The sequence below is a fragment of the Etheostoma spectabile genome, chromosome 18 (genome assembly GCF_008692095.1).
Source record: "Etheostoma spectabile isolate EspeVRDwgs_2016 chromosome 18, UIUC_Espe_1.0, whole genome shotgun sequence".
NCBI lineage: Eukaryota > Metazoa > Chordata > Actinopteri > Perciformes > Percidae > Etheostoma > Etheostoma spectabile.
The window spans coordinates 26,219,541-26,226,290 of NC_045750.1; the positions used below are offsets into that span (position 1 = coordinate 26,219,541).

A 6,750-nucleotide genomic window follows, 5' to 3' on the forward strand; every position below is an offset into this window, starting at 1 on the left:
CCCCCTCCAACTCGCTAGAACTTGAACTCGCTAATAATATGAGCATGTGAGTGGCAAAACAAGCACTTCTGGTGGATGTAAATTGAAGGTGCACATATTTAAAAAATAGTTCTTCCCATCAGTCATTTAATCCAGGTTTTTACCTGTTATGTCTTATTTTGTAATAAACTATCCAAAACAGTTTAAAACCGACAAAAGTCTAAACTGAAGACACTTAGAAAGTACACTGTAATGGGTTAGACCGATGATGCCAGCTAGCTCAGGAAATATGGATGAAGTACAGACAGGGACAATGAATCATCCAGCAGGCCTGAGAAGCTGAGGTTGTAAAATATTTCCTTCTTAAAATACAATAACTTCTTTTCATTATATCCTTGTTTATTTCATTTGTATTAAACTGTTTTATTTGTAATCAAAAGTTTAATGTATGTTGATCCACACGCTCACTGATGGGTCTTCATAATTACGTCTCCGGTTGGATGAAGTGATGCAACAACCTTCAATTAGAGGTGTGAATGTATGATGGGGTGGCTGGTCCCTGGGCCACACACACACACACACACACACACACACACACACACACACACACACACACACACACCCTCCAGCTCTCCTCCTGCCTGCATCATCTCACCTCTTCAACCTGGGACCCTGTTGTTTACAAGACTAACAGAGCAAAACAAATGGATGGCCACTTAATGATGTGAATAATTGACATGATCCACCCACAGAGTCCAATTTAATGAGGAACAAGAAACAAGAACTCTGAGTTAGCCCTTCTTAAAGTCCAGGGAATACATTCTGTTTATTTAAAGTTTTCTAGTGCAAAAACAATGAAACAGTCTATATGACTTATAACTTAATTTGCATATTATGCAACTGAGCACCTACCCAGACAGAACAGAAAAATGTCCCAAAATGTTCATAGTGTTGAACACAGAAAAGTAAACTATTGTTAAAATGATGCCATGTATTCACACTCGAGGCACCATTATCCTTTACTGACCAGTTGACAGTGTGGGGTGGGGGGGGTGTCATTTGGCAAAAAGGTTAACCCGCACCAGTGCCTATTTAGCATCTATATTACTTTATCATAGATAGGCAAAACAATAATTGTACGCATCATTTGAGTTTAAATTGTACATTGTACATAGCCAATACTTTAAATACTGTATATAGAGTATATTTTCATGTGGGAGGATCATAGGCCTTGACACCAGGGCAGGAATTTCACAATGGCCTCGACGGCCAAAAATGACCACATTCCATGTCTGCTTGACATGCAAGTTGAGCACAAGACCACAAGACATGTCCTCTGTCCTGACTGACCAATTGGACCGCGTCATTACCATAATTAATAGGGAACAGGGAAAACACAATTTTGCTTTTCTATGTACTGTACTGCATTGTGAACAGATGGATGTCTCTCTCTTTCATCTATTAATGTTAATCATCCAACAAGTAGCTCCGACCAGACAACCTGGTCAACCAGACATTCAGAACGTGCTCCAGCCTTGAGCCATTTGAGCACACCTGGCGCATCACTTAAAGTATCACTCCGCCATTTCACTGTCAACATTACGGAGTCGAATTAAAACAACTCTTTTAAAACATTATAAATAATGTAAGTAATTCAGGAACCACAGTGGAACACACAAAATCCCTCCACTAGTATATAAAGTGATTGATATATCATATGTAAAGTGATTTATCGGATTAAACGACTTATCTGTTACCACGCTCTGAAGTTAACTTTCACTGGAAATGTTATGGATCAGCTGTGCCGGTGACGGCGATAACTTAAAACTAGCTGCTAAATGGGATTTTAGCAGACGTACAGGAGCTAAATCTAAAAATGTTGTCAGCAGATATTTTAGTTATAACAAGCCTGAGCTAGCAAAGCAGTTTATATGTCTTTATGTGTGGTAGTTATCTCTCTACAAAGCTAACGTTAGCTTATTTAGCTGCTAACTATTGTTTTACAGGGACAGGATATTACCTAATGATGTTTTACAGTTTATCATAGCATTTGTTTGATCATAATTATTGATAAAATAAGACCCATTCTGGGAAACAGATACAGGTATAGAGAATTATGATTCATAATAATTATAGCAGTTGGTATGGTGAACAGTGGCAATTATAGTCACAATAAAGATAATGGAACTATGAAATAATAGTATAATATGTAGCAGTTAAGGGTGTAGCAGGGTGTTGCGGGGCATAGTAGGGCGAGGTGTAATAGAGCTGGGGCGTGACGCCTGTAGTGAGATTAAAATGTTCTGAACAGAACAGGAAAATCATGGGACTGCAACAGGTGTTATGTTTCCTTCTCACTTCTGCCAGACTTTATTGAACACATACACATGTACTTTAAATATGTTCTCAATTTCACGCTCCTTCTCAAAAAAACATAATTAAGTAAGTTACCATAATCACCATATAACTTTAATATAATTTGTTATTTTCAATTAATTTTCAGTAGATGCTACACACAGTAGGCCTCATGTTCCCTGTATTCGGGACAGCTGCTGTGGTTTTGGGACATCCTAGACTCAGGCCCACCTCGACTTAATCCAGCCCCACCCATCTGTTACGTTCTGCATCCGCCACCAGTTCCCATGTACCGTCTTCCCCTGCCACCCTGCCAAGATCTCTCGCTACCCCTTTGCCCCACTATGTAAAGTTTTCCAGCTCCACCACTACTCCACACACATCTGATGTTCAGCTACCATGAAATGCTTGGTTGTTTCTGGAGAGGATATTATTTTTAAGACCACAGGAGGGTGCTGACAACATCTGAGTGAATATTTAGGCTTCTTGTCTTAATTTGTATGTTGTGTTAGATGCACCTGTAAATCTACTTCCTGTACATTACAGTAATAGGCTACTGATGACTGTTTACCCAGGGCTTGTTTTGTTGCTTCCTGTTTGAAAGGTTTCATTGGAATCAAAGTTGTGTGATTCAGCCTTCACTCTTGATTGTCAGCAGACAGAGGGAGAAAGACCCTGTGTTGTAAAGCACACCTGCTAGGGGTGAGAGAATAAGGGATGCGTTATATAACTTCATGTAAACTATAATTAACCATTGCACTTCTTTACTCATTCAGACAAGCTGGGGGAGTGTTATGGGACAGGAGTCTCTTCCAGTTCCTAGAGTGTTTCCCCCCATTTCCTTAGCTGTGTTCAAAAGCATTCCTTCATTCATTCACTCACTATACCCTATAGTGTTTATTAAATAGTGATAGCTTAGCAGTCTGAGCTAATGTCTCTTGTAGTCTGGTAGCTTAGCAGTCATGAAGCAAGTCTCCGTAGTCAGGTAGCTTAGCAGTCTGACTAATAGCTCCTGTAGTAGGTAGACTTAGCGTCTGAGCTAATGTCTGCTGCAGGTAGTCTAGCAGCTGAGCTAATTCTCCTGTAGTCAGTAGCTTAGCAGTCTGAGCTAATGTCTCCTGTAGTCTGGTAGCTTAGCAGTCTGAGCTAATGTTCCCTGTAGTCAAGTAGCTTAGCAGTCTTAGCTAATGTTCCCTGTAGTCAGGTAGCTTATCGGTTAGCCGCCCTGTGTTAGCTTGATTTTAGTTGGTTGTGCTTTTTGAACGGAAAGATGTAATTGCTGTTTTGACAAACTACCAATTGGAGCGTTTTGGGGGGGAACCACAGTCTCAAAAAAGAAATAAAACATACAGCGTTCTGTATGTTGTCTTTATTTGAATACAGATTTTTAGTTTAACACAATTATGACAATAATGGGATTTAATCATTTGAAATACCTTCCTGCCCCACTATAACCAAGTAAATCTACTACCAACCCGTTCTCACTCCGCACTCGTAAAATACGTTTGGACCGTGGCTGTCTGTGTGTGATGCAACGGAAAAAGAGCCCTTCGGCGTGTGTGTAGAACGTACCGGGGACAGCAGCATCTAGATGGGGTTTAGAGAGTAGTATGTAAGGTGTCATTCGTCATAGGGAGGTTGGTCGGGGGTGGATGGGTCAAAAGGACTTTCATCCACTTTAACCGTCCCGTTGTTGTCGCTTGTAGGGAAGTCGCTTTCTTCTTTAACCGGCCCGTTATTCCCTCATGTCACGTCACTGTAAACCCACCCACGAGCTTTTCCTTAACCTAACAGCGTCAAAATGGACGCCATTCTACAAACTTCTACAAACTACTAATTTTTTCTATTTTTATTGCCACTCTTCATTCTAACCCCAACCGGCCCGTCAGACACCGCCTACCAAGAGCCTGGGTCTGACCGAGGTTTCTGCCTAAAAGGAAGTTTTTCCTCGCCACTGTCGCACTGTTGCTTGCTCTGGAGGAAACTATTAGAACTGTTGGGTCCTTGTAAATTCTGGAGTGTGGTCTATCTGTAAAGTGTCTTGAGATAACTCTTGTTATGAATTGATACTATAAATAAAATTGAATTGAATTGAATTGAATTAATCCCGACCAAGCGTGTTATATGACGCTAAAGGAGACGACCAAGCGTGTTATATGACGCTAAAGGAGACGACCAAGCGTCTGTATTTTATGAGATGACTGAACATGTTGTGATACTACAGCACCAGTGCATCTAAGTTACATAACTTGCAAGACAGGTGAGTGACTCAACGTATACCAGGAAGTTGGCATGTGGCTGCTGAGATGTATGATTAGTGGTCTAAGGACCTGGTGGTAGCATTAAAATGATTTTTTGCTTCTGACAGGAGTCATTTTTTGGAAGCTGGAAGACAACCAGAGGTAAACAAATACAATCACCATTTCAAAACTTATCTTATAACTTATCTTATACAAGATGGTTAGAAAGTATTGTGCTTTCAGGCAAACTGTAGGTACATATGACAGAAAAAGCACAAATTTAACGTAGCTTGGATAGTCTTTACTTACTGTGAAAGTATATTTAACTAAAAGCTGTTTTACATTCAACTCATTTTTACTATACAAATATATACATTTTAATTATATTTTCTTACTAAAAATACTAGAGATATGCTCTTAGAGAAGATTTTATAAGAGGAGCTTGAGCCCAGTTTGCCTCTTGTCATGTCTTGTTTAATCTTTTAAAATTCCCAATAAATGTAGAATATAAAGGGAAAACCCCATGTGTCACGTGTTGGCTTCTTACAAAGTTTGGTGAAAGAACCCGTTCATTGAACGTGCCTCCTAGTCTAGTGAAACAAAGACTAGCTTCAACAATGTATTACTCATGGTGATGTCACATTCTTGCTGTTCAGACTTCAACTCAACTCAACTCATGAATATAAACAATCAAACAATGGCATTGGTTAAAAACCATCTTCATTTGTATGACACTTTTCAATAAAATGGTTTCCCAATAGGCTTAATAAACAAAACCAGGCCTGCCTATACGATGCACAGTTATATGTCCAGGATGCAGTGCTGCTCATAAGTTTATGGATGTATTTTAAGGGAAACATTTTTTTACAATACATTATTCAGTCACAAATAAAATTGGTGCCCTTAAAGGTTGGATTTTTCCAAATTTGTTTTAATTAAGGCATTGAGATTGATTTCAAAAAGTTTTGGTTTTTTTATTCCTCTTTTTAGTCACCTTTAGCATGGGTTCATAAACTTATGAGCGCCACTGTACACGGTTTGAAAACAGGCTCGATGTTAAATGTCTAATCTTTGCTCTGCTTCAGTGTCCGATGTACAGTCATGACATCACAGTGGCATCTCATCTCAAGTCCGTTCAATTTCTGTGGTTCAATGTCACGAATGTTGATTTTGAATTTAAGTCTCCTTTTTTCAGTACTGCTATGTTATAGCTAAAAATCTAAAACTGAAAGGATTTTTTATTTTAATCAGTTTTTAACCTGGCTGGTTTTTAGTTTAGTGTTAACTAAGGTTCAAGTTTTTAACTTAATTTTACTTAAAGTGTTCATATTAGCCTTTTTTGGCTTTTTTCCCTTTGCTTTATTGTGTTATATTTCTTTTGTGCATGTTATAGGTTTACAAAGTGAAAAAGTTTAAAGTCCCCCTGATGCACGCCCTCATACTCTGCTTCTGACTGGCTAGTAGTCCTTTCCTAGGTACTGTCAGGGCCCTCATACTCTGCTTCTGACTGGCTAGTAGTCCTTACCTAGGTACTGTCAGGACCCTCATACTCTGCTTCTGACTGGAGTAGGTCCTTACCTAGGTACTGTCAGGGCCCTCATACTCTGCTTCTGACTGGCTAGTAGTCCTTACCTAGGTACTGTCAGGACCCTCATACTCTGCTCCTGACTGGCTAGTAGTCCTTACCTAGGTACTGTCAGGACCCTTATACTCTGCTTCTGACTGGCTAGTAGTCCTTAACTAGGTTACCGAAATACAGTGAACCTGAAAATGAGCATAATATGAGCACTTTAACTAAACATATTCTTCACTGCTTATTTTGATATTAGTTAACTATAATAACCCTGATAGGATGACATGTAATATAAAGTAGTAACAAATCAAATAGTTATAAAATAAATAGAATGATTTGTACATTCTATTGGAATAGACAAGAAAATAGGATGCACACAAATTAGGAGGGGTCAACAGACAGTGTTATGACAACTAAACAAGTACATCTTAAAGGAATTAGGAGTCATGATTGCAAAGCTGATTACAAAAGCTTTGGGCTAGCTGAGGGATATTTAGTTACAGCCCAGCGTTCTGATGACCAAAGACATTGTCAACTATAGTCCGGCCAAGTGAAGCTTGGTGAACCAGTGTCTATTTTCTGAGCCACTAGATGGCGCTCTTG

At 39.3% G+C, this 6,750-nt stretch overlaps 1 protein-coding gene across 1 annotated transcript in view; it reads left to right on the top strand.

The window, feature by feature from the left end:
* Positions 1-4,646: 4,646 nt before the first annotated feature.
* Positions 4,647-6,750, top strand: part of LOC116706603 (adhesion G protein-coupled receptor F5) — a 15,622-nt gene continuing 13,518 nt past the window's right edge. Inside the window, exon 1 of the mRNA XM_032543531.1 lies at positions 4,647-4,736. The gene's annotated coding sequence lies outside the window, so the exon portion shown is untranslated. The remainder of the gene's footprint in view (positions 4,737-6,750) is intronic.